The 22,229-nt window shown below is 30.3% G+C and overlaps 1 protein-coding gene and 1 long non-coding RNA gene across 12 annotated transcripts in view; one reads left to right on the top strand and one right to left on the bottom strand.

Moving 5' to 3' along the window:
- Window positions 1–21,731, top strand: part of LOC105838822 (prolactin-releasing peptide receptor) — a 71,989-nt gene extending 50,258 nt beyond the window's left edge. For 3 of the 7 annotated variants that reach the window (XR_004962470.1, XR_004962467.1, XR_004962471.1), the window contains 5 exons: window positions 15,808–16,239; window positions 16,322–16,476; window positions 16,704–16,981; window positions 17,117–17,312; window positions 18,008–18,090. The gene's annotated coding sequence lies outside the window, so the exon portion shown is untranslated. Of the gene's footprint in view, window positions 1–15,807; window positions 16,240–16,321; window positions 16,477–16,703; window positions 16,982–17,116; window positions 17,313–18,007; window positions 18,091–20,088 lie in introns of those variants that run through there. The other 4 variants (XR_004962465.1, XR_004962466.1, XR_004962468.1 and 1 more) reach the window with 4 other exon arrangements.
- Window positions 8,689–14,137, bottom strand: LOC114254502. 5 transcript variants are annotated; one of them, XR_004962475.1, is made up of 6 exons: window positions 13,835–14,137; window positions 11,718–12,319; window positions 11,209–11,634; window positions 10,967–11,125; window positions 10,460–10,735; window positions 8,689–10,316 (listed from the first exon to the last, which is right to left on the bottom strand). It is a non-coding gene; the product is annotated as an uncharacterized LOC114254502 (long non-coding RNA). The 5 variants fall into 5 exon arrangements; XR_004962473.1 differs by lacking the exon at window positions 13,835–14,137 and having other exon boundaries at window positions 11,718–12,108; window positions 12,197–13,828; XR_004962476.1 differs by lacking the exon at window positions 13,835–14,137 and having other exon boundaries at window positions 12,030–12,108; window positions 12,197–13,828.
- Window positions 21,732–22,229: the final 498 nt, after the last annotated feature.

The raw sequence follows: 22,229 nt of genomic DNA, 5'->3' as shown, positions 1-22,229 counted from the left end.
AGTATACTTGCATGTACGCGTATGCTGTGGAAGTGTTAGCTTTTGCCGCGCGATTGAGATTAAACATGCAATTAAAACCTTCTAACACTGGAAAATACGTTCGACTACTAGAATAGAGCAGAAAATCGATATTAATTTGATCAGTAGAAACTCTGAAAAATAACTGTTTATTGCTTATTATAACTGTATAAAGTTTGTAATATACAATGTTATAACTGTTACATAAGAAAAGATATTGAATATTCCATTCTTATATAATAATTTTATAAAAAAAAGAGAGAAGAAACAAGTTGCTCCGTTTACTATATTAATAATACAATAGAAATAATAACAATTAACAAATGTATTTTTTGCAGTGATAATTTTACTTGTATATCAATCTCAAAATAAATATGCAAATATCTTTTGACCGATGATGTAATTTATTAATTATATTTTAATGAAAGTATGCAATTTCTAACTTCTTCATTCTGTAAAAGTTATAAGTCAAACTACACATTCTATTTATCATAATTATAACATTTTTATTTTTTGCAAACAAAATATTGTTTGCGTTTGATCGAATCCACTGATTTTCCTCATTTACTTTTATCATCCTTTTTTTCTCTTTAGCGCCTGGTCGGCTGGTACGCAATACGCTTTAATTCCCTCTGCTATCGATTACTCCTTGAACAAGTTACACCGTAAAGACTTATGTAATTGAAGGCGTGATTGAGAGAGAGTTCCTTTATGACGTTTCGAATCGCAGTGTTGTGTGGCTCGCATAACAAGCTTTTCAATAGATAGCTATCATCATTTCGTGCATCCGTTATCAATCGCTTTGTAATGTTTAAACCACTGTGCAATTCTATCACGAAAACACATCCAGCAATCTATGAAATCAGTAACTCAAATCAGAAACTCAAATCCGTTCTACTTAATAAGGATAAAATTAACAAAAAGATAGTATCATGTTACATCAGTACATATAAATTTCTTTGTGCAATTGGAATAAATTTATGTATAATTTTGATAATAGCTTTGATTCTTTTTGCACAATTTAGCCTTTATTTAGCTGACTTAAATCCCTTTTCCTACAATAACTAATGCATTTTAATGGATGATAAACGGAAGAGCTGCCGGCCCTCGGAAAAACAGCCAGGGTCGTTAAAAGGGAACCGGGAAACAAAGTCATTGATTGTACTGTCCATTCGATGAAACGGCTTTCAATAAGGTATTATCTTAATTTTACCGATATTTTGCTTTCAAATCGTATCACATTTTATGGTTATCGCGCTATAAAAATTGAATGTTCGAAGAAACAGTATCATATTTCTGCAAAGTTGAATATTTTAGTGGAGAGTTGAGAATTTTAAATATATGTATATACAATTTTAATAGAAATTATTTCGAGAAATGGTTTTAGGCATAATTAGCTTGCAAATTATGTCTAAAATTACTCAATCGTTTGCACATTTTACGGAATTTTTTGTAAATCATTAAATATAATAATTTATGCAATCTTAAGATATTATGAATAAAAGTATTGAATATATTATTCACTTATTGGCTTAGATTTTAGATATAACCTATTGATTTTTGTTAGAATCAGTTATTAAACTGAAGGTGGTCATTAATCAAAGACGTCTTCTTTATTATTTTTATCAATAGATTAATGTTTTCAGGATGTCAGATTAAGGTAATCAATACTGCTTATTGAAACAACCTTGAAAAACGAGATTAATCGATCTTTCTGTATTAAACATAAGCTGCTCACATGCTAAGCTTTTAATTTATCTCTGTTAAGTCATCTTGTATGATATGTAAGATTATATCTGATTAAATCTGATTAAACATAGAACTGTGAAGAAAATTAAAAGATTTAACCGTTTTCTTTCAAGAAAGTCCGTAAATTAAGTAAAAATTGGCTAAGCCTCGTTATAAGCGTCGAAAACACAACTAACTTTTGATGACGCGTCAAAATACCCGCAATAAGTTAAGTAAAAACAATGAACGAGGTATTATTTAACATTCATGTAAAAAATCACGAGAGGATTTAATGCGATTTCCCATTTCGTCTCCCGAACTACCCCTTGTAATCTCGCGCCAGCCGTTGCGCGTGCAATTTCGATGAACTTTCTCGCAACTTTCCCATCTACATTCATGATTTCAAGTCCTTCGAAGCGGAAACAATTGAGTTGCGCATAAAGAAGTTTCATAGCGATTAGCAAGCAGACGCTTCCGCATCCAACCGATGAGTTTCGCAGTACCTACAGGGAGAACATCTACTGTATAAATATGGCAATTAGCTTGCACCAACTCTTCTGTGCATTTATATTTACGCACGTAAGACATTCTAACACATAAATTGTCTATTAAAGTTTATCATCCATTAAAATGTGTTAGTCATTGCAAGAAAATGAATTAATAATCAGTAAGGCTGAATAAATTTTACTGAAAGAGCTAAAATCATTATTAAAATTATACGTAAATTTATTTCATTTAAAAGAATTTGCACATAAAAATTTATATGTGCTGATGGATTATAGTAGAAACACAAATTAAATTTTTTAGAGATGTATTTATGAACAGATTTGTTATAAATATATTAAAAGTATTAATTTAAAAAAATATATATTCTATAAAATTTTAAAATTTTTGAACTTTTTAATTTAGCTTCAAAAGTTGGCAATCCTTAATTTGATCTATTGCATCTTGCTCTTAAATTTATTTTATATTGCGTTACTAAAGAAATCGAAGAGAATGGATGTAATTCTTTATTTTTAATTACAAAGAATTTAATTTCTCTGCTATAACTGACTTTTACTTTCTGTATTGTTCATCTTTATTTTTTTTAACTTTTTTAAGTTAATATATTGTGTTTTTCTTTACATGAATTTCTTGAAATTTAGTCTACATTTGGGATCATTGATTATGAATATGAAGTAAAAATTTGAAATCTTTTAACAATGACAGATTTAATGTATAAAGAGAGTAACAATCCTATTATACTTTTATTTTAGCTATCAACAATATTTGCTTCCGCTTTTCTGTATAATTTTTGTTTGAAAATTGTTAATTTTCTGTTGTTTTAAAGTATCTACATGGTTATTTTTAACAGTCTTATATGTTTTTCCTTTCAATATTGAAAAAATTAAATAAGATTTTTTTTAACGTAATAAAATAGAATAGTATGATTGAAGAATTTTTTAATTGTGTTTTTCTAAACGAACAATGTAATAAGAAAGTCTTAGCTTGGTCAAAAACTATTATTTTTGTCGATCACTTTACTCTTTTCTTTGTTACAACATTATAAGAAATTAACTTGCAATTGCGTAATATTGTTGCAAGAATATTAAGAAGAAAAAAATAAATTGGTAAAATATAATTTTGATCTGCTATCTTGTATTTTGAAAGTTTATATGAACTTTAAATTTGAAATAAGTACTTCTAAAAATTAGGATACTAAGTTTTAATATTATAATTTTGGAGAAACTTTTTACTATATTACGCAAAATTTTAACTTTAAACCGCTATATCAAGTGAGTTATTATAAATTTTGATTTCAGATTTGAATTCAAAATTTTAGATATAAAATTGCCAAGAAACTGGAATAAAAAAAAATTTTTTATTATGAAAGGTGTCATATGTATATATTTTGTTAGTTTTATGCTTTAAAAAGTTTTTTAAATTTAATAATAAAGAAACAATAAAATTTTGATCGTGATTGTTGCATCACATTATAAAACGTAAGCGAAAATTGTATTATTTATTTTTTTTAAGTTTACTATCGTCTTTATAAATTTTCTCTTCTTACAAGGGAAGTGCACCAAGTGCTAATCGCGAATAAATATGTGTTATAAAATGTTCGAAAAGTCTTGTCAAGTAAAACTTATGTGTGCAATATTTCGCTTGAATGGCGCCTTTAGAAGACGCTATGCGTAATGTAATTTACATAACTATTTGGGTTTCTATAAAAGCTAATTGGAGTTTTTGCTTCAAAAATAGTATCAAATAAAAGGTGTCTACTAGTATAATTAGTTGCACAAGTTTTATTTAGGATATTTTATTTAATTCAAGATAAATTGCATTTTCTATTTTATTTTAAAAGTACAAAAAACCAAAAAGTTATTTGCAATAAGATACTTTAATATAACATAAATTGCTCTTTTCATTATCTTGAAAACAAAAATAAAGTAAAAAAAAGGAAAATCAAGAAACTAATATTAGAGTTTTGAAAGTAAAATAAAAACGAAAAAGTCAAAAATTTATTACACTAATAAGATACTTTAATATAACATAAATTGCACTTTTTATTTTATTTTATTGTTAAAAACAAAAATAAAGAAAAAAAGATGTTGCTGGCGGTCGAAACACAGTTTCGGCGTGGGGGAGCCAACCTAGATCTATAACTTACATTGCGCATAGTGCCCTCTAAAGGCGCCATTCAAGCAAAATATTGTACACATAAATTCTATTTGACAAGATCTTTCGAACGATATATAACATCCATTCGCGATTAGCACTTGGTGCACTTCTCTTGTTAGTCATTTCGGTAAATAATTAAATTTACAACATGTAACGTAGATGCAATATAGGTACTATTTATTATACAAACGCAATTTGTGCTGCAATGCCATTATTTTGAAGAGATGAACTGCAACTATGAAAATACAAGTAGTGTTAAATTATATGCAATGTTTAAATAATACATCTGCAAAGATAACTCTCACTTATGAAATTTAATATGTAGTGTGACATGTAAATATATATAAATAAACAAAACAATCTAATCGCAATTATTAAAATTCTTACACTAAAATCTATGTAAAATCTTATTTATGATTTCATGTATATATTTACATAAAAAAAAAAAACATTTAAAAACCAAAAGTATACGCATGCATATGTAAATAAAATATTGAAAAATATTATATGTTGCAAACATAATCCGTCGCAGCATGTGGCATGCGTAAAATTTTAATTTAAACTCTGTTCCACCTTCAAACTCTTTGCTGCAAATTATTATGCGCGGATCGTCTAAAGCGATCTTCAAATTATATATTTCGTTTCATTTTACTTCTCGTTACCCGTTATCATGCTGTGTTCTTCTAATACCTACAATGATTGTGGCGCGATATTATTTGCAATATTACACGTAGTTTGCTTCGGACTAGCTTTCCACTAATTTCTATTCTAGCTCTGTTCTTTCTATATATATTCACGAATATAACGTGTACAATCTCGAGATTCTACTCGATGAGCGGCAAAATATAGAATCTGCATATGTGACTATTTGTTCAATTTGCACGTCGAAAAGGATAAGGCGTGAACTGCAGTATCTAAGATAAGAAAGCATATCTTCCTTTCCTCTCTCTTTCAATAATGAACCCGCTCGATGGTCGGCACGTGTATTAAGCACGTGACACAATAGCCATCGATAAAACTTTTGAGTGTAATGCAATTTTAACCCTCTGCGGACCGAACCGTTTTTCACTGCTTACATGGAAAGAAGAGATTAGTTGCAGTTAGTTGCAGCAGCAAAAATCTGTTTATGATAGTTAAACTTTAGCCGCATACAACTAAAATTTAACTACCACATACAGACTTTTTATTCTTGTAATTAATCTTCTTTTCTGTGTAGTCAGATTATTCGCGTCATCGGAAAAAGTAAAAAGTTAAAAAAGTATAATTATTTGAGAAGTTGAAAATTAGTAATTTTGATTTATGGAAAATAGAAAAAAGTAAGATAGAATAGATATAGAAAAGAGGAAAAACTACTTTTTGTAAAAAAAGATCAATAATTACTGATAGTATGCAATAATATTTTACAACTTTACAATTAGTATTATTGACTTTATTTCAGTTTTATGTACATTATCTATTAGAGAAACCCCACGTATGTACGGTCAATAACATTGTCGGTACCAAGAAATATTGACAATATTGTTAACCTGGAAATGATCGCATCCCAATTATTTTATTTATATATTTTTTGTTTTTTATTTATATCCTCTTACTTTTCATATTATTGGTATTATTTTTTTTACGTATATATATTTCTTTAATATCATTAATAAAATACTCTTTTTAATGTTTCTTGGCTTTCGTGAAGAAAGGAACAGATGCGCTTATTTGTATCTGAAATTTATATACGCTATCTGGAATGGAAGGATTTCAGCAGTACTGACAAATGGCACCGCGATGCGTCATTCCGTATCCCAATACCCAAGAAATTCCCATTCTGTCGAGCATTCATACCACTTGGCGATGACAGACTCTCGAACACTACTGATGCTATATCACGCGACTATTCGTTTTATCGTCTTGACCGCCCGCGTGTTCTTTCGTCTCGCGCTGGAAAAAAAAGCCGCGATAAAAAAGCTCTCAAATAGATGTTCCTCGTGTTGCAATCGACATCGCGCTGATCGCGTCGGCAAAGAAACGCTTATTTACATACAGACAAAGCTTTTAAGATAGCATCGATCGAGTTTCACTACAGAGAGAAAACTCAGTCCAGCAATCATCAATTTTATCGTCGAAATAAAGAATATTTTAACGTAGTTTTGTGTGCGTATGTGTATTAATTTTTAATGCAATATTTTTAAAAGTTTTTATGCACGCGTATTATAATTTTTTTCAAAATTATCAAGTTAAGTTTGTCAAGACAATCTACATAAGATACCATTATTTGAAGAAAAGCATCGTTTGCATTAAACATTTAAGAATTTATTATTACTTACTCATTAATATATTAATGCAGACAATTGCACCGTTCATGTATGATTCTGCATATATATTATTTTGCCGCAGTTGTATTATTTTTAACAGCAATTAAGATTTAATTGAAAGAAATAATAAACACTACGATAATATCAATTTATTGTACTCATAATTAATGAATAATTAATGAATGTAATATAGATAAATATATTTTTTCTATTCTAGAAAATAGTATATAATAATTTACACACATTAAGATAATACGGTTCTTTTATTGGAAAGGCGATATTGTCGAATTTTATCTAATCGCCTGTGATTTCTTATGTGTATGAAGTTAGCATCTCAAAGTTTAGCATCTCATAAAAATACTGCAGAATTACTTGCATCTAGCATAGTTCTACAGTTCTTGATAGGCTTTAACAATAGTTCCGTTGAATTACCTATTTTAATTAAATTTTTATAAATGAGATGCTAACTTCCAAAATCACATAATAGCATCTCACCGTATTTCGAATATACGACCACAGAGAAGACTAAATCTATAGAGTTCTATTGTTTAGAGACGTCCTATCAATAGTTCTGATGATTAAATTAATAAAAAAAAATTTTTTTGTTACAAAACATACGTATATATGCGTATACGTCTGCGCACGTGAATTTGGTGTAACTGGCATCTCAGATAGACAAAATTAATTAATTTAAAAAATTTAGACAGTATTTTTCAACAACTATCTTGATGGAAAACTTGTATTTATAGGTCTAGACGTGAGATGCTGGTCGAATATCGACAGTTCTATTTCTTTTAACGCAGTTCCCATATAGATACGGACGCGTACAATAATTTTCTAAAGAGTTCCGGTGATATAAATAATTAAAACATTTTTTAAACATTTATTTTGCCCTCAAAATTCAAATTTTCCGGGTGAGACCGGGAGAGACGGGGAGAGACCGGGAGAGACGGGGAGAAACCGGGAGAGACGGGTAAAGACGGGGAGAGACCGGGAGAGACCGGGAGAGACGGAAAGAGACCGGGAGAGACGGGGAGAGACCGGGAGAGACGGGTAAAGACGGGGAGAGACCGGGAGAGACGGGGAGAGACGGGGAGAGACCGGGAGAGACGGGTAAAGACGGGGAGAGACCGGGAGAGACCGGGAGAGACGGAAAGAGACCGGGAGAGACGGGTAAAGACTGGGAGAGACGGAGAGAGACCTGGAGAGACGGGAAGAGACCGGGAGAGACAGCATCTCACGTCTAGTCCTCAAAATTCAAGTTTTTCGGGCAAAATAATTCTTTAAAAAATGTTTTAATTATTTATATCACCGGAACTTTTTAGAAAATTATTCTACGTGTCCGGGACTATATGAGAACCGCATTAAAATAAATAAAACTGTCGATATTCGACCAGCATCTCACGTCTAGCCCTCAAAATTCAAATTTTTCGGGCAAAATAATTTTTAAAAAAATGTTTTAATTAATTATATCACCGGAACTTTTTAGAAAATTAATGTACGCGTCCGTATCTATATGGGAACTGCGTTAAAAGAAATAGAATTGTCGATATTCGACCAGCATCTCACGTCTAGCCCTCAAAATTCAAATTTTTCGGGCAAAATAATTTTTTAAAAAATGTTTTAATTAATTATATCACCGGAACTTTTTAGAAAATTATTGTACGCGTCCGTATCTATATGGGAACTGCGTTAAAAGAAATAGAACTGTCGATATTCGACCAGCATCTCACGTCTAGCCATCAAAATTCAAATTTTTCGGGCAAAATAATTGTTTAAAAAAATGTTTAATTATTTATATCACCGGAACTCTTTAGAAAATTATTGTACGCGTCCGTATCTATATGGGAACTGCGTTAAAAGAAATAGAACTGTCGATATTCGACCAGCATCTCACGTCTAGACCTATAAATACAAGTTTTCCATCAAGATAGTTGTTGAAAAATACTTTCTAAATTTTTTAAATTAATTAATTTTGTCTATCTGAGATGCTAGTTACACCAAATCCACGTGCGCAGACGTATACGCATATATACGTATGTTTTGTAACAAAAAATTTTTTTAAATTAATTTAATCATTAGAACTATTGACAGGACGTCTTTAAACGATAGAACTCTATAGATTTAGTCTTCTCTATGGTCGTATATTCGAAATACGGTGAGATGCTATTATGTGATTTTGGAAGTTAGCATCTCATTTATAAAAATTTAATTAAAATACGTAATTCAACGGAACTATTGTTGAAACCTATCAAGAACTGTAGAACTATGCTGGATACAGTATTTTTATGAGATGCTAAACTTTGAAATGCTAATTTCACACACGTTGATTTCTTAATGAAAATGCGTCGAGGATTCGAACGAACAATCCACGAGAATATGAACAGGAGTGGAACTTTCCCGAGATGAGTTCGTGGCTTTGCACGAGTAATGCGAAAAAACTTGAATGAGAGAAACAATTGCGTCGGAGTATTTTTCGATACAGGAAAGACGCACTCAACTTTTAAAGAAACTTAAAACTACAAAAATTTCGTCAATACTTAATTTAGAGTTAGAGGAAGAATGCCAAAATGACCGGCAAACTTAATTGGGGTTCATAATTAAAATTCATTAATATATATTATTAATACATTTTTTTCTTATTTTCTTTATTCTTGGTAGAAAGTCCAAACAGATATGTATATTTTAATTCTGGAAAAGAATTTCCAAATCTGTAAAAAAAATACATATAAAATATGAGATCTCGTTACGAAATATTGGATTTCATACAAAGAACATGAAATATTTAAAAAAACTGAATTTACTTGATTATTCTGTATTTTTAAAGCAACTTTTGAAAAAAACAATGAAATGTTAGAAGAATAAACTGTTTCTGATAATCAAAGTTATTTTACAGAGAAATCAGAATTGCACAAGTTTGACACATTCCACGGAGTAGAATAAACTTTTTCCGCAAATGTCATCACAATCGTCGTACAAGTTGAACTTTTTCTCGCAAATTAAAACAAAGTTAAAATTCGTACGATTTTTCTTTGCGGAATTGAAGAGAATCAAAGTTACATGTGCATTTTGCTCATTTACCAGCATTAATATTAACGTTACTCTCGATGTTCACTACAAAGAGATTGCTGGTCGGATTTTGCACATTGTGTGTGTGTGTGTGCGCGCGCGCCCTCGCGCTCGCAATTGTGTGGGCAAGTGTGTGTGAGTGTTAATGGAAGAAAGCCACAATTGAAGCTTGTATCAAAATGCGTGAGCGTTTGCAATAGGTCATCCAAAAACGAGGCGGAAATACGCGTTACATTTCCTTGCATATTTTCTTGCATTAACACCCATTCACCATAACGATATCCACAATTATGATGTATAATAAATAATAAGTAGAAAAGAAAAATATAATTATACAAAATTATACATACTATACAATAGACGTGCCGTGTTTCCCAATTGTACTTCCCTTTCGTTTCACAGTTCATCGTTCAACGTTTCTCGTTTCTTCTTAGTGCTCCTTTTACTTGTACGCATAAGCGAAACAAGGGAGAACGGTACAGTACTATGTCTTTTTCTTTCTGAACCTCTATTTTCAGAATGCTCGCTCTATGGCGACTACGAATAAAAGTTTCAATATACTAAAGTTTATTGTGTATCATATTAAAATGTTAATATATTTTCATATATTTATTATCTAGTTAAAAATACATATCTTTGTGTGCGCGTGAAGCACACATGTACACATGCGTATAACATACCTGTCTTTTTTCTTCCAAAGAACAAGAGAATAGCATCGATAAAATTTTGAGATTTTTTTTATTCGTTTATCATATATATTTATTTGTCATTAATGTTTTCCATTGTTGCTTTTTTTATCTTTTAGGTTATTAAACTTATTTTGTAGGCTAAATTATTTTTCTTGTAAGATTTCTTTTACACGTCCATTTATTGTAACTGTACTTTTAATGTTTTGATGCCACAGCATCAATACTAGCTTTAAGATGATTCGAATCACGTGTAATGAGGAATGCATCCTAAAAAACAAATATATATAGAATGTAATATAAATTAATACTATATTACAGTAAAATATTTAAATTTTTAACAGCCACACGATACAAGCAGAAATTGCAGCAAATCGATGTTAACTGCATTTGTTTATTAAGTTGTTTATTAAATTTACTTATGTCTGTTAAAAATGTTTTTTAACAGACACGATTATTTGAAGATTATTGTATATGAGCTAAACATTATCATAAACTTACAGTATCAGTTATACGGATAGTGAAATACAATTGCATACATAAAATATATAAATAATTTCTTTTATTTATATTTTTTTAGTAATTATGAACCAAAAATATTTTTTTCTTAGGTCCTGAAGGCTTCGTACAATGAGCCCATATATAATACATTGTGACATTCTGAAAAAAATTGCATAATAATTAGTTATAAATTCTATTTTATAAAGAGCGTAGGTATTTTGTATATAAATAAGAATATTTACGATCAGTTACATCCACGATTTTGTTTATAGTACTTAGCGACTACATTTCAATATCCTCATACGGCTTTCCTTGGCACAGCTTTTTTTTCAACCGATTACATTTTTAAGACTATTTAATGACCCAGATTTCGATCTTCTCTTGCATATTTTAAGAGTGTCATTAAATAGGAATAACGATAAACGGTCTCCTCGTTTACTAAGATCACCACTAATCACCGTTACGTCACATTGATTGATAAACAATCTATGCAAGGAAATTATTTGTGGCGGACAATTATTAATTTTATAAAAAATATTTAATATTGTTAACAGACGTTCAGTTTTCCATTTGATATTTTTTGTATACATCAATACTTTTATAATGTGGCTAATAGAATTCTTCAACACATTATAATCCGGATCATTTTTTTTCGTATGCTCAAAAAGCTAGAGGAAATAAAAACATTTTGTTAGCGTTAAATTTTTACATAAACAAAAGTAGAACATTAACATTTTGAAAATATTCTTACTGTTTAGGAATAAATTATAACTACATAATCTTAGTATTGGCATAATTAACAGGTCCCTTAAGCTTTCTTTACCGTAATTTGTTATTATTTCACGAATGTTTAACAAAGTGTGAAATTGCGGCTTATTTTGATCGCACTAAATTTGTTTTGTATTTTTGAAGAAGTTGACGTATGGAAAATATGCGTTAACCAAATATGGTGTAAACTTGAAAAATATTTCGCCGATGCTGATATCTTCTGTCCAATGAGCAGCATTACGATACAGTGCCTCCAACAACTGTTCATGAATGTTATAGATAAGTGGAAAATTACCTAATATAATGTTCACTTCCGTGCTATTTAGCAATTCTTCCCCACTTTTGCCTATGAGAGATTCCAGTTTCAATTTAAACTGTAATCATAAAAAATGTGCATAAATCGATGATTAAAAAAGCAATAAAAAAATGTAAAACTCGTTTCAATGGATAGTAAATACTTACTCTCTATAATTATATGGAGGATTTCTACGTAATCTTCTTCAGTTTTTATTAATATAAGAAACATTTGATGGCGTTGCGATAATTTTTCTTTAGCCATCGGTAAATGTTTTCTATCAACAGCCTCTGGAATATTTAATAGTTGGCCATAAATAATACTGCTATTATGTATTAAATTAGTAATAGCTTAACATTAAACATTTTATGTGTTACACTAAAAAACAAACTTATTTTGTTAAGACAAAAAGTTAAAATATTTATAAAACACAAAAATATATTACTCGTTGTATTTAATGAACTACTAAAAAAATAAAATGTTCTTATTCATTGATAATTTATTATCGAATACTGGCCTTTTAACCAGTTGGTAGGAAAACTTGATAAAAATAGGTATTTGTGCAATTAGTGATAAATCGACTAATTGCCCATAAGTGCGGGATATAAATGCACGAGCCGAAGGCGACATACGTTTATCCGCGAGAGCGGGCAATAACCCGCTAATTCGTACCTGTCCCACATTATTTTTTGCTATCTGTGCTTCGAAATTTGGTCCTTTTGTGTAAAGTGAAAAAAGGATTATTTTTGGTGTACTGGTAGCGAAAATTATATTTTTAATCGTGCCAGACGTTTCTATAAAATTTAAACATTGTGATACAAAGTACATAGGCTTTTACAAAAGATTACAAAAAACTTTCGTTTTCTTCTCTCTCCTGCCCTATTTCTTTTCGTTTCGTCAAAAAAATTACATTTTGTTTATTTGAGAAAATTCCGAAAGAATACCGTGATTGGGGTGACGAATCGTAAGTCATAATTTCGTAAAGTTTAAAAGCGCAGGAGAAATGATGGCTCTTGTTCTATTAGACGAGCGTGTACACGGGGCTTTTGTTTTTATTTTCTAGCAATAAAAATAGAATTTAGTGAGTACACTGAGGAAAATTAAAAATAAAAATCAGATACAACATCTATACTAATTTCAACGAGAGACCTCGCTCGGAGTGCGCACAATGGCGACTAAGAAGATCAGAGTGGAGAGGACATAACGTTCAGCCCAAGTAAAACGGTGTAGTGGGGGTTACTTCTGCGCGAACCGGACGAAAACTCGTCTATCTCGAGCGGCGTCTCTTGTCGAAATTAATATATTTATAGAGACAGTTTAAATAAAATAGTTTTAAATTTAAAGATTTGTTTTATTAAATATGCATATATACGAGATTGCTCTACTTTCTATCAAAGAGCCCACCGATAGAAGCAAAATTTGAATGTACATCAAATCAACTGCGATTAAGTTGTGAAATTATGTTATAAAAAAAAATATGATGTTTTGATTACATTATACAAAATATGCGGAAAAATAACGTTATGCTGCAAATGATATTAACCCGCGTTGTGGTTACACCTTCGATTAATTTCATAATGGTCACACGAGATCGATTGGACCCTCAGTGATCACAACGGGTTAATTATGCATTGTTACGTGCTCAAAGATCAAGTTCTACTGATACTCCAACATCATGGAATAGTGAAAAGAATTCTTTTAATAGGTATTTATAAATTATCGATTATACACGAAAGAAACCCTATGTTCTTAGACACCACCGTCGCACACTATGAATAATTTCACGTTGATAAATTTGTACTTACTTTTGATTGTAACATGTATATCGTTTATACTATTGCGGACGCTGCACTCTTCCATCTTAGCAACCTGATATGTTATAGCGTCGGTCTCTTCATCCCTTACACACGTGCAACTTACACAAAATTTTTGTCTTACAACCAGCGAACACTAAAGGCAAGCATGGAGTGACCATCATCTGCGTTTAGGCTGCGTTTCGATTTTCACTACCTGAAAATCTATAGTTTATGTCCCATACAATATAGCAACTGCAATCTAAGCATTAGTCGCTGCCCTCCTCTCCCTGTACGTTTGCATGTATTGCCGATGGTTAGTAGCATTTATTCTGTTCTTCGACTCCGAATTCATGAAACGACTAGTAACAAAGTTTCACTATCTATACTCCGAAATACTGGTTCTTTTGTACGAAGGACCACTTTTGGTGTACAGGTAGCAAAGATGTCTCTTTTCTACACACGTACGGATCGAATATTGCCCGCCCGTACGAGTGAGTCACTTTCGGTGCAGGTTATGAAAAGAGACATTACCTGTGCACCGAAAGTGATCCTTCACATAAAGAAAACCAGTATTTTGAAGCACAGGTAGCGAAAAATATTACGTGCGACATGTTGCGGATCGGCTATTTCCTGCTCCTGCGGATGGATACACGTACTAGTTGCACAAATATTTATTTCTCGTTTATTTATAAAATATTATTATTTTTTATAAATTATTGTATGAGTTTTATACATATATATATATATATATATATATATATATATATATATATATATATAAATCAACATGTAAAAAGTAAACATAAAAATTTAACATTACAATTTCGATACATAATATATGATGAACGATGAAACTCATACAATAATTTATGGGAAATAATGATATTTGTACAAATAATCTTATACAATAATTTATGGGAAATAATGATATTTGTATTTTATAAATAAACGAGAAATAAATATTTGTGCAACTAGTACGTGTATCTATCCGCAGGAGCGGGAAATAGCCGATCCGTAACATGTCGCACACAATATTTTTCGCTACCTGTGCTTCGAAATACTGGTTTTCTTTGTGTGAAGGATCACTTTCGGTGCACAGGTAATGTCTCGTTTCGTAACCTGCACCGAAAGTGACTCACTCGCACGGGCGAGCAATGTTCGATCCGTATTGTAGAAAAGAGACATCTTTGCTACCTGTGCACCAAAAGTGGTCCTTCGTACAAAAGAACCAGTATTTCGAAGTACAGTTAGTGAAACTTTCTTACTAGTCGTTTCATAAATTCGGAGTCGAAAAACAGAATAAATGCTACTAACCATCGGCAATACATGCAAACGTACAGGGAGAGGAGGGCGGCGACTAATGCTTAAATTGCATTTGCTATATTATATGAGACATAAACTATAGATTTTCAGGTAGTGAAAATTGGAACGCAGCCTGAACGCAGTTGATGGTCAGTCTGTGGTTGTCTTCAGTGCTAGCTGGTTGTTCCATGCTCACAGAATTTCGGAAAAAATTTAGCAATTTTGATCGTGGTAACGCACGGACAAGATATATAGTTCGTACGGAAGATATATTTGGCAAGATTTGCACGTTATAATATATCAGGTTACTAAGATGGAAAAGTGTAGCGTTCGCAATAATATAAACGATGTACATACTGCGATCAAAAGTAAGTACGAATTTATCCACGTGAAATTATTCATGGCGTGCGAACGGTGATGTCTAAGGACATAGGGTTTCTTTCGTGCATAATTTGTAAAGATCTATTAAAAGAATTTCGCAGTTTTACACTTTATTAAATATTTGCAAGATAATAACAAATTACGGTAAAGAAAGCTTAAGGGACCTGTTAATTATGCCAATACTAAGATTATGTAGTTATAATTTATTCCTAAACAGTAAGAATATTTTTAAAATGTTAATGTTCTACTTTTGTTTATGTAAAAATTTAACGCTAACAAAATGTTTTTATTTCTTCTAGTTCTTTTTGAGCGTATGGAGAAAAATGATCCGGATTATAATGTGCTGAAGAATTCTATTTGCCACATTATAAAAGTATTGACGTATACAAAAGATATCAAATGGATAACCGAAGACCAGTCAATAATATTCAATATTTTTTATAAAATTAATAATTGTCCGCTACAAATAATTTCTTTGCATAGATTGTTTATCAATCAATGTGACGTAACGATAATTAGTGGTGATCTTTGTAAACAAGGAGACCGTTTATCGTTATTCCTATTTAATGACACTCTTGAAATATGCAAGAGAAGATCGAAAACTGGGTCGTTAAATAGTCTTAAAAATATAATTGGTTTAAAAAAAAATAAGCTGTGCCAAGAAAAGCCGTATAAGCATGTTGAAATGTTATCGCTAAGTACTATAAACAAAGTCGTGGATGTAACTGATCGTAAATATTTTTATTTATATACAAAATATCTACGCTCTTTATAAAATAGAATTATTACTAATTATTGTGCAATTTTTTTCAGAATGTCATAATGTATTTGGGCTCATTGTACGAAGTTCTCAGGACCTAACAGAAAAATATTTTTGGTTCATAATTACTGACAAAAATATAAATAAAAGAAATTATTTATATATTTTATGTAGGCAGCTGTCTCTCACTACCCGTATAGCTGATACTGTAAGTTTATAACAAAATTTGGCTCATATACATTAATCTTCAAATAATCGTGTCTGTTAAAAAAAAATTTTAACAGACATAAGTGAATTTAATAAACAACTTAACACATGCAGTTAACATCGATTTGTTACAATTTCTGCTTGTATCTTGTTTCTATAACAAATTTAAATATTTTACTATAATAAAGTATTAATTTATATTACATTCTAAATATATTTGTTTTTTAGGATGCATTCCTCATTACACGTGATTCGAATCATCTTAAAGCTAGTATTGATGCTGTGGCATCAAAACATTAAAAGTACAGTTACAACAAATGGACGTGTAAGAGAAATCTTACAAGAAAAATAATTTAGCTTACAAAATAAGCTTAATGATTTAAAAGATAAAAAAAAGCAAACATTGGAAAACATTGATAAAAAATAAATAGATATGATAAACGAATAAAAAAAATCTCAGAATGTTATCGATGCTTTTCTCTTGCTTTTTGGAAGAAAAAAGACTGGTACGTATATGCATGTGTGCTTTTCATGCGTACACAAAGTATGTATTTTTAACTGGATAATAAATCTATGAAAATATATTGACATTTTAATATCATATGCAATAAACTTTAGTATATTGAAACTTTTACTCGTAGTTGCCATAGAGCGGGCATTCTGAAAGTGGAAGTTCAGAAAGAAAAAGACATCATGGTACTGTACCATTCTCTCTTGTTTTGCTTATGCGTACAAGTAAAAGGAGTACCAAAGACACACGAGAAACGTTAAACGATGAACCATGGAACGAAGGGAAAGTACAACTGGGAAACGCATGTACGGCACATCTATTGCGTAGTATGTATAATTGTGTATAATTATATTTTTCTTTTCTACTTATTGTTTATTATACATAGTTGTGTGTATGGTTACAATGAATGGGTGTTAACGCAAGAAAATGTGGAAATGTCCGCACTTAAAAACGCGTATTTTCGTTTTGTTTTTGAATGATCTCTTGCGAACGTTCACACGCTATTGATACAAGCTCTGATTGCGGCCTTCTTCCATTAACACTCATCCACACTTGCTCACACAATTGTACGCGCGCACACACACACACATGATGTGCAAAATCCGGCAAGCTCTTCATAGTGCACATCGGGTAACGCTAATACTAATGCTGGTAAATGAGCAATAAACACATGGAACTTTGATATTTTTCAACTCCGCAAAGAAAAATCGTACGGACTTCAACTTTCTTTTAATTTGCAAGGAAAAGTACAAGTTGTACGATGATTGTGATGACATTTGCGAAAAAAATTTATTTCTACTCCTTGGAATGTGTCAAACTTGTGCAATTTTTATTTTTTTGTACAATAATTTTGATTATCAGAAATAGTTTATTCTTCTAACATTTTATTGTTTTTTTTAAAAATTGCTTTAAAAATACAGAATAATCAAGTAAATTCTGTTTTTTTACATATTTTGTTCTTTGTATAAAATCCAAATTTTTATAACAAGATCTTATATTTTATATGTATTTTTTTTTACAGATTTTGGAAATCTTTATCCAGAATTAAAATATACATATCTGTGTAACTTTTGTACGAAGAATGGAAAAAAAAAACAAAAAAAATTGTATTAATAGTATACATAAATGAGTCTAAATTATCGACCCTGATCAAGTTTGCCGGTCACTCTGGCATTCTTCTAAATGTCTAAATTAAGTATTGACGAAATTTTTGTATTGATTTTATGAGGTGAAACCTAAAGAATAAGTGTTTTATTATTGGTCCTATATTAAATCTGCATTAAATCATGTATATATTATATTAGTCGGAAAGATACATTATACTTAATTATTGTAATATTAAACTATACTTATTTGATACTACGAAATTATATAAATTGTAGACAATAAAACATTTTAATTTTTTGTAAAAAATCTAATACACGTTCTAGTTCTTTTCCGTTTTACCATACAGGTCACATTAGAAAAGAAATCAGTTTTAAGTCAGACTGAATATTACTATGAAAACCATAAATTTTATTCATCATAAGAACGATCCGAAGATGTAACAATGAAGAGTTCTTGATATTTTAATGGCACGATACGGTAAGATATCTATGAATGGCGTGATTACCAATCTTTAATACGGCAAGGAGGTAAAAATTATATTCTTGACGCTCTGTATTAATTTATATTAAATATAACTAAAGTATCATTGAACACCGTCGAATTGCCGCTGTTTTCGCAAACAAATAAAATAATTTTTCTGAAAGATAATAGGGTGATAATTATTAAAAATGGCTCTTTTTGCTACCTGTGTACCGAAAGTGGTTCTTTTCTCGTCTGTCATTTTATACAAGAATCAACAGAAATAAAATAGAATACTCTGAAACTATTTATTAAGCTTAATCAAAATATTATACATTTAATTCAACCAAGTTTTACGTGTAAACGCATTAGCAGTATAGATTGCAAGCTGTGCATACAGTGCATCCCCCTCCCTCCCTCCCTCTCTCTCTCTCTCTCTCCCTCTCTCTCCCTCTGAGAATAAAAGGCAAAATCAATAGAACATATCGTTAACTCGCCTCGATTAAACTTCTCATAAGTAAAGAGGTTTAACACACCTACGCCATTTGCCGATTAATTAACGTTATATTTTTTTCCCAACGTAGAAATACTTAATTTTCCATACGATGTAGTTGTGAGCACGGTTGAGCCAAAAGAAAATTTACTTTACGGTTGGAAGATCGAAAGTTCTCACAATTAAGCTCAATTTGAATTCTTTGTATAAGATACTTATCCAAAAAATGGTATACAATAAGATAAAAATTATAGGTTACCAATTGTTGAACAGTTATTAATAAACTATTTAAAAAAAATATTAAAATAATTTAACTTAAAAATAATAAATTACAAATTAATTTATATCTTAGATTTAATTTTTGTAGAGAAAAAAGTAAAAAAAGAAGATATGCATTTTACTGATTATTACATATAAACTTTTTATTTGTTTATTGACTAGTACAAATAGTTATTATTATACTTATATATAGTTTAATTAACAAATACTAGAACGGGACTAGTCATTTTCTACAGTTTTTGTACGCCAAATACAAATTCAGTTTCTAAATTGCTCCATCACGCTACAATTTTGCAAAATTTGTATTTTAAATTGGAAAAAGGACTATTTTATTACATGTACGTCGAAAATAATCCTGTTTGTAGTTCTTTACCGGCCGCAAAGTCGCCGATTGTGCACGGACAGTTTTCTCGCACAAGTAACTCATTCCCCCGATCAAGCATGCGAAATAGTGCAGGAATCATTTCCGTGTGGATGAACGCATTCGAAAGAAATAGTCAAACTTCTTGCATTTACAACACAAATACACAATATAACTATTTTTATACTTTGCCATACAACTACAATATATGATATGCTAAGGAAGTTTTAATACAATAAAAATTAAGTATATTGTGAAAGTTTTCAATCATCAAAAAGAATTTTTCTTATTAATTATGATTAACAATGTATTTCTGATTAAATATGGAATATGTGATAAATTCTTATACAATTTTTTGCTAAAATTTAAATATAATTTAATTTTTATTGTTCTTATTTTCCAGGAGCTCCGGAAATGCGATAGAACGATGTTGTTTCCTTTATTGCGATAAAAAGATGAACGGATAAAAGACGAGCAGAAAAGAAGCTGTAAGAACATTTTTTAATGAGAAAAAGTAGTTTATATAGAAAAAGAATAGTTCATATAACGACGAAGAAATGACAGCTCTATAGAATCACATTCTTTCATATGTACACATATGTATACATATGTCCATTATACTAACGCTAAAAATTTTTACGACTTATGTATATTATTAATCTTATTATAATAATTACATTAATTTATAACATTTTGTACAAGATATGAAGACTGTTTCTAGTGTAATTTTTGACGCTGAGTCCGAATCTATCATCGACATATTTTCATCATTCTAATTTTTGAGGTATAAGAAAATTTTTTCTAATATAAAGTTTTATAAAAATAAACAAAGTAAATCAAGCTTTTATCTGTATTTTTTATATGAAGAAAATAATGTAAGAAAGCAAATTTCAGTGATTCTCTAATTATGCAGTTTTTCTTTTCAATAATATATTGCTTACAAAAGTAAAAGAAATAAATTAAACTTAAACAAATTTTACTGCCTTTTTTCTATATATAAATTAAAACAACCATTTTGATATTACTTTGTAAACATTACAATTTTGTTTATATTAACTAGTGTTATATTATTTTGGTATAACAAACAGATACCTTGTAATCACTGTCAGTCAAACGGTACTACCTACATACTTTATATTATAATATTTTAAAAATTTGATTTGATGAATTTTTTAATGATTCGAACTCAGTGCTCTAAAAACATTTAAAAAATCTATGTATAAAATATTTTGAGCTTGATAAACTCGATGAGTTTTATTTGAAGATCTAAGGACATTCAATAGAGTGTAGACTTATCCAATAAACAAATTGTTAGCAAGTTGTCGCCATTGACATTAAATTCGCTCAAAGATTGGTGACAGATTTACTGTTATCTTTGTCAGCTCCCCTAGTAACACAATATTGACAAATTCATTGGCGTTATATTAGCTCAATATATCGCCAATGTAAATACATTGGCGTAATATTGGACCAATATTGCGGCAATAAATTGTGCTACTGGGGTTGTCGTGATTTGCTGACAAAGCTTACGCACATAACCAGATAGCAAATTGACAATTAAACAAGCTTTATGTACCATTATCTAAGGAGATAAAAATCGAGTAAGCTTTGCGTTTAATCATATTTTGAACTAAGCACATAGACAATATAAGTAATTAAATAATAATAATAATAATAAATCAGGGGATGATCCTCAAGTGAAACTCCATCAATACAAACTAAGTCCATCGTGCCTCCCCTCTTTATCAGCTGCCATCAAGAGAGCTCCATCTTCTTCCAAAAAACTGAGCACATTTTTCACAGGCACCTGCCCTACCTGATCCGGTTCCAAAATAACTAAACCTAGCAGGCGTGATCTTGGTCTGACTAACGCCGGGCAATACTCAAGGATATGAAAATTACGTGTTCTCTTCTTCTCCATATAACCTGCAATCGGCATAGACAATATAAAAACATCACATGTCTTAGTTTCAATTATATATCTAGACTTTAATTGTATACAACTCGATAATTTTTATATGTGAGAGATAAAATCACCTGACGACAGTTGTCATATTCTTGCTCTCTTCCTACCGACAAATCGATATTAATGTTTGGTTGTTGCCAATCTGCCATCAAATAGTATTGTATTTTTGCTCAGTTTCTGCCGTTAATTTGCTATCTTGCTATAAAATATATTTGCCTGTACTTTGCTTTTGTCAAATTATCAGCATGCTGTTATACATCTGCCAGCATTTTATTGACATTATTTGATTTGAATTAAATTCTTTATTAAATTTGTATTCTTCTAGTCAACAAAATTTGCAACAAAACTCAACAAGGGCTTAATCTTGCCCAAAAAATGAAATGAACTAATTTTAATGTATTTATCTTGTATCATGGAGATATTGCTGATTCAATCGAAATTTTCTTGTTTTATCTATCGCATATGTTTTGTACATATTTTCTGCCCGAGAAATGCACCACGACTAATTTTTGGCTACATTATGTTTTTTTGCATATTTTAACGTAACATATTTGAATTCCTTGCATTCAAAACATTTA

Source organism: Monomorium pharaonis, chromosome 3 (assembly GCF_013373865.1).
Source record: "Monomorium pharaonis isolate MP-MQ-018 chromosome 3, ASM1337386v2, whole genome shotgun sequence".
Classification (NCBI taxonomy): Eukaryota; Metazoa; Arthropoda; class Insecta; order Hymenoptera; family Formicidae; genus Monomorium; species Monomorium pharaonis.
Note: the sequence above shows the minus strand (reverse complement) of the source record. Positions and strands in the feature narration are given on the sequence as shown.